This window comes from Geotrypetes seraphini, chromosome 5, assembly GCF_902459505.1.
Source record: "Geotrypetes seraphini chromosome 5, aGeoSer1.1, whole genome shotgun sequence".
NCBI classification, from domain to species: Eukaryota; Metazoa; Chordata; class Amphibia; order Gymnophiona; family Dermophiidae; genus Geotrypetes; species Geotrypetes seraphini.
The window spans coordinates 52977067-52988952 of record NC_047088.1 but is presented as its reverse complement, the minus strand read 5'-3'; the positions used below and the strand labels follow the sequence as shown (position 1 = coordinate 52988952).

The 11886-nt window shown below is 42.9% G+C and overlaps 1 protein-coding gene across 2 annotated transcripts in view; it reads right to left on the bottom strand.

The window, feature by feature from the left end:
• Window positions 1-4311: 4311 nt before the first annotated feature.
• POU3F4 (POU class 3 homeobox 4) overlaps window positions 4312-11886 on the bottom strand; it is a 31588-nt gene continuing 24013 nt past the window's right edge. Inside the window, exon 2 of one of the 2 annotated variants that reach the window (XM_033945980.1) lies at window positions 4312-4740. The gene's annotated coding sequence lies outside the window, so the exon portion shown is untranslated. The remainder of the gene's footprint in view (window positions 4741-11886) is intronic. The other variant, XM_033945981.1, reaches the window with a different exon arrangement.

The following is an 11886-nucleotide window of genomic DNA, read 5'->3' as shown; positions in this document are numbered from 1 at the left end:
GTATGCAGTGCGTCTAAATCTCAAGGGGGCATGTGTGGTATGGGTGATACTAGGGCAGGCTTGTGACTTGGACATTTTTCTGCCATAATCAAACATTTAAGAATACATCCAGAAGACATCTGGGGCTATACCACCAAACTAACCAGATGACCACTGATCCAGTGACCCAGTGATCACTGAGCTCTTCCCAACTCTCAAATATGTAAATGAAACAGTACCTACATGCTTGTATAATAGCTTCAAATTGTTCCTGGAGTAGCCTTGTGGTCAGTGCAGTAGGCTGCGAAGAAGGGGACTCAGGCCCATATCTCATTCTAACTAGAGAATGACACAGTGACAAAATTCATCACCGTTCCCGTCCCCGCGGAAAACCGCGGGAAACCATCTTCATGTCATTCTTTAAGGAGAGAGGGAAGAATCAGAGTATAATTGGGCACAACCACTGAACCTCAAGCTTTGCTTTGAAGAATGCTGGTGTAGAAGGACTGAGGTTGAAATAGACACTAGAAAATGACATGGGATTATTTCCCGCGGTTATCCGTGGGGACGGGAACGGTGATGAATTTTGTCACCGTGTCATTCTCTAATTCTAACTACCACACTTACGGTGGAATATATGAACCTTCCAAAGCCCACCCAAATTCCACTGTACCTACATATAGGTGACATCTGTAAGCATAAGGGCTATTGGTGTGATGTACAATTGGGTCCAGTAGTTTTTGGGTGGATTTTGGAGGGCTCACCATATATTATAAGGGGGTTATGGTGAGATGTATACCTGTGCCTTTTTATGTGAAGTTCACTGCAGTGTCCCCTAGGGTGGCCCTAGTGCTCTGTTGAGATGTGAGTGTGGCTAGTACTAAACATACTGGCCCCTCCTGCATCTCAAATGAATTTGACGTTCAAAAGTGGTTCGTACAGATAAACATGCATCTGCAAAATGGCCATTAAAAAAAAAAAAACCAAGACAGACACTTTGCAGTTATGACGGACATATTTGGCACTGGATTTTTGTGCGGATTTAGACGTCATATCAACATCATCCACAGCATCTACAGTAGGTGCTACCTTCTAGAATAGCAAGGTGTTATCTATAGTGCACCAAGTTTTATATTGGTTGGCCCCAATGCGTTTCCAAAATTTATGGGAAATATAACAACCAGGAAGAGTGTTGAGGTCTGAGGGAGGGATGAAGTTGACAGCAGTTAGAGAACTGGGAGCTGCAATGTTTTCGATGGCTTGTGTGAAATTGTGGAATGCACTACCAGGGAACTTGCCACTCTGCACAGGTTGTGTGAATTTTAAGAAATTATTAAAAACTCAGCTGTCAGTGCCTTCGTGTAATATGTTAGAAGTGGATAGTTAAATGATAGTCATGCGGTTAGGCCAGGGGTGTCCAATGTCGGTCCTTGAGGGCCGCAATCCAGTCGGGTTTTTAGGATTTCCCCAATGAATATGCATTGAAAGCAGTGCATGTATATAGATCTCATGCATATTTATTGGGGAAATCCTGAAAACCCGACTGGATTGCAGCCCTCGAGGACCGACATTGGACACCCCTGGGTTAGGCAATATACAACAAATAGATGGTTAGAAAGAGAATAACAGATATGTCTTTGTTTTATATGCTGTCTTGTTTTATTATATGTATGTATCTTTGTAAACCGCTTAGTTTTAGGTGGTCTATAAATGTTTAAAATCAATAAATACGAATCATTAATGATTTTTGGCACCAATGATGTATGCAAGTAGTGCAGACTTCTACGCAGTCACTTTTGCCCCATAGTGATCCCAGCTTTTGATCAAGGGGAGAGAAATAACTGTCCCTGCACACAGTGGCTTGGTTTTTGAAGTCATCTTATTGAATCACTCATCGTTAATTCAGATATTGTTTGTATATTATAAAAGGGCAATTACAAACAGCATTTTACTTTAAGGAAGAGACCCCTGAAGCAGGCCTCACAGCCGAAACACGTATGTGTCGGGTCTTGAGTGAATAACAAGATTGAGCACCACAGTTCTCCCCTTTTGTTTTTCTTTACAATATATGAGCCTTCTAATATTTATTCTAATCCCACTGTACATACATATAGGTGACACCCACAGACAATAGGGTTATTGATGTGGTGTACAGTTGGGTACAGTAGGTATTGGATAAATTATAGAATACTCACCATACAGTAGGTTATGGTAAGATATGTATCTGGGCCTTTTTATATGAAATTCACTGCAGTGCCCCCTAAGGTGCTCCACTGCTCACCTGTGACAAGTGTAGCCAGTCTACTAAAACTGCTGGCCCTTCCTACTTCCAAATGGCTTGTTTTGTGTACTCTTCCTTTGGACTTTTTTTTTTTTTTTTTTCGATAGTGATTAAAAAAGATAGATGCATTAAGGTGCAAAGCCATTGACGCCAGTAAGAAAAGTTAGCTGACAACTTCTACTTCTGAGGTGCCATAAAAACAACATATTAAATATCAGTGCAGGATTGGTTGTTGATTTGGTATTAATTGGAACTGTCCTGCTATTTCTAGAGATGTGGAAGGGCATTTTCACAACATACATTTAAGTCTGATTTGGACTTAGGGCACCAAACGTCCAAAGTTGGCAATAAGAAAATGCCTATTTTTGAAAGGCAAACCACCATACGTCTAGAAATATATTTTATGAAATTATTGCCCTTAGAAATATGTCCAAGCCATTGGGATATCCAGACTACCAGGATGTCTATCTTTATACCACATTTTTGACCAAAATTTTGTCCATATCCCAAATGCCCAGAACAAGACCATTTGGATGTGGGAGGGGTCAGTCCTGTAATGGGCACCATAGAGGGCACTGCTGTGAACATAAGGGGTACCACATAAACATCTCACCAGAATTCCCATATAGGTTATGGTGAGCCCCCCAAAACCCACTCTGCCCCAAAAACCTACTACAACCCCAATAGCCCTTATGGCTGCAGGTGGCACGTATATGGCAAAAGAGTAGGATTTGGGGCTTTTTTGGTGGGCTCACCTTTTTCCACCATAAACATAGTGGCTAGAGTGGCTTTTGGGACTTGCTACTCATCTCTATGGTTCACTAGACCACCAACCAGCCTACTGAAGACACCTATACCAGGCTCTCCTATACCAGGTGCTGATGTTCTGGAGACAGGTATTTACGTTTGTATTCTGATCTTTATGGGTGTGAGGAGATCAGTGAGCACTGGGGGAGTGTGGGGTGTCTTATCTTTATGCATGCAGTGGTTATCTAGTCAGTTTGGGCTCCTTTGTGGCACTTAGACCCTTCTAAAATAGGTCTAGTTCCAAACGTATAAGTTCCATCTAGGATGTCTTACAAAATGTTTGATTGTCACTACAAGACGTCCATGTCTAACCTGCCCTTAAGACCGCCCAAAGCCCGCCCATAACATGCTTCCACCATCCCATCTCATGCTCTGAGCGTACAGAGGGTGGAACACCTTGCTAGACGTACAGAAAGACAGTTTCAATTATCGGCGCTTGGATGTCCTGGCGCTTGGGACGTCCAAGTGCCGATTTAGGATGCTTTTTGGACGTCTATGTTTTTGGATGAGCCTGATAGTGACCTATGACTTTCTATGCAGAACTAGAAATAGTCATTTTCAAAATGGCCATTTTTTCTACCTTATTTCTGGACACACTTCTGAAAATGTCTACACTTGGATTTAGATGTTATATCAAAAATGCCCCTCTATGTGTACTAGGCACCATTCTATAAGGTAGTGCCAAAGTGCCATAGCATTCTCCTTGTGGTTTGGGGCAAGTCACTTACAGTAATCCTCCATTGCATTTTGTCTGAAGCTGGACAGTTTCAGCAATGTCTATAGCAGTGTCTCACATGTGCAAGAGAAGGCAATGACAAAACACTCCTGTATCATACCAACAAAACCACAAGTGTGTGTGTGTGGGGAGGGGGGGGGGTGAGTGTTCCTCACTTTGTGATCACCTAGAGCAGGGATCTCAAAGTCCCTCCTTAAGGGCCGCAATCCAGTCGGGTTTTCAGGATTTCCCCAGTGAATATGCATTGAAAGCAGTGCATGCACATAGATCTCATGCATATTCATTGGGGAAATCCTGAAAACCCGACTGGATTGCGGCCCTCAAGGAGGGGCTTTGAGACCCCTGACCTAGAGCCACTTCAACTCAAAGGCATGTATGCATCTGAATTCCAATAGAAAAGTCACACCCACAACCTGTTTATTGTTCTTTATTTCTGGGTATCCTTTTTCTTTTTTTCATTAGTTAAATTCTTCACAATACTAAATGCTTCACTTTCCAGGAAGCAGATTTTCACATATAAGTAGACGGGGCGTTTTGCTCTGTTGGATTTCTATGCCAACAGTTGTCAAAGCAGGACAGGAACATTTTGCACTGCTTCAGAGAGGACATCGCAATGTCATATCTTTGTTTATTGTCTTAATCGCTTCAAAAGGAAGATGAATTTTAGAAGTCTGGTCTCCGCCTGCTTCATATTCCTCAAGGTTAGGCAACTCGAGAACGGCTGCAGGGTTTTCAGTGGCAGCACTGCGCAGACAGAGGTTTCATTTGCATCCTTCCTTATTTCCCTTTGCAATCATTGTCAGCGGGATGGATTTGTGCACTGCCATTCTGTATTTCCACTGCAGTCTTTGTCACTGGGATGGATTCATGTTGTGCCATTTACTTTGCTTGCTGCAATCCATGTTATGAGAGAGAAACATCACGATTTTTATGCCCACTGAGTCAAGTGAAAGACAATAAACTTTTAATAGACTTATGGACATAGATGTTAACCTTTTCAATGTTCTGTGTTTTGATTGGCTGTCCATTTAAACCTCTTCCTTACAGGTTACTGAAGCAGCCCTAAACCTTGTAACATTGAAAAGGTCATGCTATGGCAATCTACTGTTCTCCAAAAACGTATGAAACATTACAGCTCAGAAATCATTTTTTTGTGACACAGATCCTAACAAGAACAAGACGTTGCATGCCGTAATCTGCTCTAGTGACACTGATAATGAAATAAAAACAACAATAATAATAATAAAAAGATAACAATAATCACAATGACATTTGCTTTTCCCATTCTCACTTGAGAATGCATCTCATAGTCATCCTCAGCTATGAAGTTTCGCTGTACCACTTTTTCACTTAGAAGCCACAGAGACCTAAAAGTAACCTGCTTATCTAGGGGCATATATTTTTTTTTCTCTTTCGTTTCATTTAGCCATGGAAATACATTTTTTTAAAATGTTTATAAGCTAATTTTATTATCAAAGTCCTCTGTTGACACCAATATTTTTTGGCAGCACTTACTCTCTAAGCAAATAAATCACTGTGCAATCTTATATCAACTACCGTATATACTCAAATATAAGTCGATCTGAATATAAGTCGAGACCCCCATTTTCTCACATAAAGGAGGAAAAATGTTTGACTCAAATATAAGACGGGGGGCTTAATAATCAAGTGCCATGCCCTGCAAAGATCTATACCCAGTGTCCCCTCCCTCACGCCCTCCCCTGCCGAGTCTGCACTCAGCCCCCCTCCCTGCCAGGTTCTGCACATAGCCCCCTCACTACTTGCCAGGTTCTGCACTCAGCCTCCTTCCCTCCCTGCCCTGCAAAGCTGTGAACCCAGTCCCCTTCCCTACCAGACTCTGCACCCAACTTCCTTCCCTCCCTGCCCTACCAGGCTATGCAGCCTGCCCCACTCCCTGCCAGGCTCTGAACCCAGCCCCCCTTACTACCTGCCAGGCTCTGCATCTCGTGCCCCTCCCTTACAGGCGCTGCACATGTCCCACCTCCCTGCCCTGTCCCCTCTTCCCCCTCTGGTGGTCTAGTGGTAGGCCAGGACAGGAGGAATCCCTCCCATCTCCCGTCCTGGCTGATACTAACAATTTTTTACCCCCCTCCCCCCCCCTCACATACCTCTTAACACATCCCTGGTGGTCTGGCGGTGTAAGGGCAGGAGCAAACTTTTCGCACTCCTGCCCTGTACTGCGCCCGTCCTTCTCGCCCTCTGATCTTGTGGCCAGTGGTATGCAGGAGCGAGCTTCTTGAGCTTTCGTCCAGCCCTGCACCACTCACTAAATGGCTGCCACTAGTTCTCATGAGTCTCACAAGAACTGGTGGCAGCCATTCAGGGAGTGGCACAGGGCCGGGCGGGAGCTGAAGAAGTTTGCTTCTGCATACTGCTGGCTGCGAGATCAGAGGGCGAGAAGGAGGGGTGCAGAAGGAGGGGCACAGTGCAAGGTAGGAGCGTGGAAAATTTGCTCCTGCCCATACATCGCTGGACCACCAGGGATGCGAGATGAGGTACGTGGGGGGAGGGGGGGTATAAAAATTGTTAGCATCGGCCGGGACAGGAGGGATCCATCCCGTTTCAACCTACCAATGGCCTGCATCAAGTCCAGGAATGGGCCAGATGATGACCCGAATATAGGATGAGACCCCCATTTTTGGGCCATTTTTTAGCCCAAAAATCTCATCCTACTGTATATTCATGTATATGCATTATTAGCTGGATCTTCAGCAGTGCATCCAATCAGTTAGTTTACCACATTTGGAGATTTTGCATTAGAATCATCATCGATTCAGATGATATAGTTTTGTTTTCTTTTTAATGGTTCATCAATTATTATTTTAGCCATATCTTTAGATTTTTCTTAACACTTATCTGATTTAAAAGATGTCAGCTGGGGTCTATCTAGCTTGTTTCGTCACACGTCTCTGTCAAAGCTGTCCCCTGTTTTCACACTGTGAAGAAGCAATAGATGAAGACAGAGGGGCGGTGTGAAAACAGGGGACAGCTTTGATAGAGACGTGTGGCGAAACATGCCAGATAGAACCCCAGCTGACAACTTTTAAATCAGATAAGTGTTAAGAAAAATCTAAAGATATGGCTAAAATAATAATTGATGAACTATAAAAAAACAAAACAAAACCATATCATCTGGATCGATGACAATTTTAATGCAAAATCTCCAAATGTGGTAAACAAACCAATTGGATGTACTGCTGAAGGTCCAGCTAATATGGTAGTTAGAAGATATTAAATACTAATGATATAAGGTTGCACAGTGATTTATTTGCTTATAAGCTAATTTTATGCATGCAAACAACACATTTGTGCACAGAATAAAATGAAGCTAAAGGGAAGGAAAGGAAAAAATTGGGGGCTGCACAACCTCAAATTCACCCATCTAGGACTAGGGGGAAGGAGGCATACCTGAGCCCCAGAAGGCAAATGATAGCCTTAGTGGTCCAAAAAACTGCATTGCATTAATAGTGGTGTTAGTGTTAAAATAAGGGGGTAGTTATGAAGGTTCAATTATGGCACTAACACGCGTTATTTGTCCCTTAATGCATGTTGTTTTTAAATTAATTATTTATTGGGATTTTAAACTGCTTTTAGGAAGAGATTCACCCTAAGGAATGTTAACGACCACTAATGCAAGTTTGTATTACTGTAGCAAATTCATGCAAAACAGCTCATTACTATGTAAATGCAACCAAACAGCTTGTGATGTACACAATAAACTATGTTATTCCTCGAAAATACCACCAGCAAAATCCTTGGTGGCATTTTCCCATCCCAGGAGCTGTCTCCTTCTCTTCACTCTACAATGACATCCCCTTTACCCCAAAGAACCCCATTAGTATTTCTGTCCTATCCTGAAGATTCCTACCCTCCAAGTATATCCACTCCCCCCAAAGAACCCCTCAAGCAGGAGAATAGTCAGCCCTTCCAACTTTAGCCCAGGGATGGTCTGGGGGGGGGGGGGGGGGTTTCCAACACATTCTCTCCCCTCCTGCATGCTCTAAAGATACCTTTGCTAGCAGAGATGCTGAAACCCCACAAGCCAGTTTCCCTTCTCCTGGTGAAGCTTCCTTTAATGCAGAAGTCGGTGGCAATCTGAGGAAGTGACATCAGAGGACAGGCTTGAGCCAGTGTGAGCAGCAGGGAAGAGACATTTCTTAGTGCTGGCAAAGACTTGAAGAGGTATGTGAGGGAATGCATTTAAGAGACCGTCTCATCAATGGGGGTGAGATGCCGGGCACCATTCACCTTCCATCCCGGGCACTATGCTCCCTTGCTAAACCTCTGACACAAAGCACCCCCCATCCTCTCTCAGCTCCCCTGCCCCACAAGGCCTCACTTTTTAAATTCCTGATTTCTAGTGGGTTTGGGGCAGGATCCACTCACTCCTGCCCCTTCTTGGGCTAGGTTCAAAATGACACCAGCAATCCCTAGCAGATTTTAAAAGGTAAACCAGAGGGGTAAGTTAATAGGGGAGATTCTGGGCAGAGGATATGTAATTGGGGGCCTTTGGGGTAGGAGGAATTATTTGGGGAGGTGTCAGGTGAAGGATGTGCTGTGGGAGGGGGAGTTCTTTGGCATGGGATGGAAGTACTTGAAGGGTCAAGGGGAAGGGGATGGGGGAAGGGGAGAGGAGACCTGGTGCATCGGGCCGTGGCTTTGCCTGACCTTTACTGCACCTTAATAACTACCGCTTAAATGGCTGTGTTATCGATTACAAGTGATTAATGCATGTTAACAGCAGTTTTATCACAGCTACTGTATATTAGCTTGAAAATGTTAACATCAAATCTGTGCTATCAAGGTAAAAGGATGCAAATGCATGAAAAAGTAGTTCACTATTAACAGAACACAAAATTATATGGCTTATTTACTAAGCTGTGTTAGTTGTGTAACTTTTCACATTTGACGAGTGCAGTAACTTGTTAACAGTTATAGCACTTTGACTGTTATGCATGAGAACTGCATCAAACAACAAAACAGAAATTCTGTAACAATGCACCTATATAGAGGACCCAGAGGGCACCTAATTGGCACATACCCTCTATGACAAGTCTTTAAATGTAAGTCCCACAGATCCACAATACCATAAATTGCAACAGAATTTTAAAGCTCAAGGGATTGAGAAGATCAGGGTTCCTCATACCAATTGCCATTAGTAGTGCTCTATGATGAAAAAATTGACTGGTTTGTTGCTATCATTTTATTCAACTCCAATTCAGGAAACTACATATATCCTATGGGGCTCATAATCAAAACTTAAACATGTCTAAAAACCCATCCAAGTTGGCACTTGGTCTTCCTAAAAGACAGGCCGTTCAAGTGTCAATAATCGAAATGGCATTTTGGACGTATCCAGGGACTTTTTAGGCCTCTGAATCCCGCTGTGCACCCAGAGCTGAAAGGGGCATTTCTGGAGGAGTGGTTTAGGCTGGATGTGAGCGGGATGTGGACCGACCTAGACTTAGTCATCCTGCAGGGATAATCAAATGTTTGACGAGACTTCCTAGGTGAAACTTATATGTTGTGAGTTAGATGATGTAAAAGCAGGTACAAGTGACAAAAGGGGGAGAGTGTGGCGCAGTGGCTAAAGCTACAGCCTCAGCACCCTGGGGTTGTGGGTTAAAAAAAAAAACCCATACTGCACCTTGTGACCCTAGGCAAGTCACTTAACTCCCCCATTGCCCCAGGTACACTAGACAGTAAGCCCACCAGGACAGACAGAGAAAAATGCTCGAGTACCTGAATAAATTCATGTAACCCGTTCTGAGCTCTCCTGGGAGAATGGCATAGAAAATTAAATAAAAAATAAATAAAAGGGTATTGAAAGTGATCAGATAACCACTGCAGGGACAAAGTAAAGACCTCCACACTCCCCCACCCCCGTGTTCACTGATCCCCTCGCACCCCCACAAAGTTCAGAATAAAAACGTACATATCTGCCTCCGGAATATAAGTATCTGCTGTAGAAAACCTAGTAGAGCTGCATAGAGGTGGCTTAAGTATTTTGGGGGGTGGGCTACTGAACCATAGAGAGGAAGACCCAGGTCCATAAGCCACTCTAACCACTATGTTAATGGTAAAAATGTGAGCCCATCAAACCCCCCCAACCCTAGTTTACTACCATATAGGCACCACCTGCAGCCATAAAGGCTATTGGGGTTGTAGACAGGTGGGTATAGTGGGTTTGGGAGGTATTTGGGGGAAGGGCTCACCATAGCCTATAAGGGAGTTCTGGTGAGATGTTTATGTGGTACCTTTTTTGTGAAGTTCACAGCAGTGCCCTATAAAGTTCCCCTCTGCTTTGTTGCCATGTCTGGGTGGCCAGTCCATCACAATGCTGGCCCCTCCCACATCCAAAAGGTCTTGTTCTGGGCATTTGGGAGTTGGACAAATTTTTGGTTGAGAATTTGATATAAAGCTATACGTCGTGGCAATCTGGACAATCAAACGCCTGGACGTAGAGAGAGACAATTTTTAAAAATATATATATTTTAGACGCTCTTTTCAAGAATGGACATTTTGCCGCTGCCGACTTTGAGTGACTAGCACCCTACATCCAAATCAGACTTAGACATTACTTTTGATTATGGCCCTCATTTCATAGTTTCAAAATGCTTTGCAATTGTTTAAATATTTAGTAAGACTTTGGAAAATACATTAGTCTATCCTTTATTAGAAAACTCCCTTAGCAAATGCTTTGTGCTGTATGCCTTAATTTGCAGCAAAGTTTTAATTGTGACTTTTTTCTCCTTTTTAAATGCCATTTTACTAAAACAGATCTTAATGGTCACTTTTGAATGATGCCATTCTGAAAACAGGGATCATCCAGTTTTTGCAGCATCTTCAGTAACATCTGTCAATAATAGTAATAATTTTTTAATAATTGTACATTTGTTTTTGGAGAAATGTTGGGGTCCTGTTTTTTTTTTCTGGACACCTTGCAGATTCCCCTAAGTTCTGGCAATATCCCCAACAGTTAAAAAAGAAGATTCTCGTGTAATGCACCTTAATTTTGGCTGCTATCATGCACTAGATACAAAACCTTAGTGATGCTCAGTAAATAATCACCTTAGAGAATTAAAATGCACAAAAGGTAACATAGATGCATTAACACCAAAAACTTGACTGCATTTCAGAAAGATATACCCCCTCTTCTATTAAAGTGTACTAGCAGTTTTTAGCGTGGTGAGCCGCACAGAATGGCCTTCGCTGCTCCCGATGCTCATAGAGTTCCTATGAGCGTCGGGAGCAGCACGGGCCATTCAGCGCAGCTCTCTGCACTAGAAACTGCTATCATAGTTTCATTATTATTGGCCTTAATGCATTTGCAGTAATACAGGCCTCATTTGCATTGCATGCATCAGCAGTTAATACATGCATGAAATACTGTTGTCCTCCTTATGTCCTGGAGCTAGAAGGTGCCTTTAGCATTCATTTTGTAAACTTGTTTGAGGTTGTTGTGTATAGCAAAAAAGAACATTTTCCTCGTTCCCCCTAAAATAAAACAACATTTTTTCTATGTTTTTCTCCACTAGGTATTCCAGAACCTCAGACATCTTTAGTGATTTAATATAGTTCTATGCCAAAAGTTTTTACTACTTCAGTAACCCCCTCCTTTACAAAGCCGTACTAGCATTTTTAACACTAGCCACGGAGGTAACAGCTTTGATGCTCATAGGAATTCTATGAGCATCGGAGCTGTTACTGTGGTGGTCGGCACTATAAGTTAATGAGGTTTTGTAAAGGAGGGGGTAAATGTGTCAGAAGATTGTGGATTAGTGCAGGCTGCACAGGAAATCTCCTTAAAAGATGTTTGGATGATCATTGTGTTGTTAAAATCAGTCATTAATCAAAATCAGGTTTTCTCACAGGAAGTTGTTGGAAAATTAGAAAATGTAAACTCTAATTTAAGGATCCTAGATAAACGCAGGGCAGGATTAACCAATAGGCCAAGTAGGCACGTGCCTAGGGTCCGAAATGGTCAGGGGGGGCCGATGAAGGAGGACATCAACATTGTTTTTTTCCAAACAAAGATGGCCCCTCCAGCATCGATTGACAA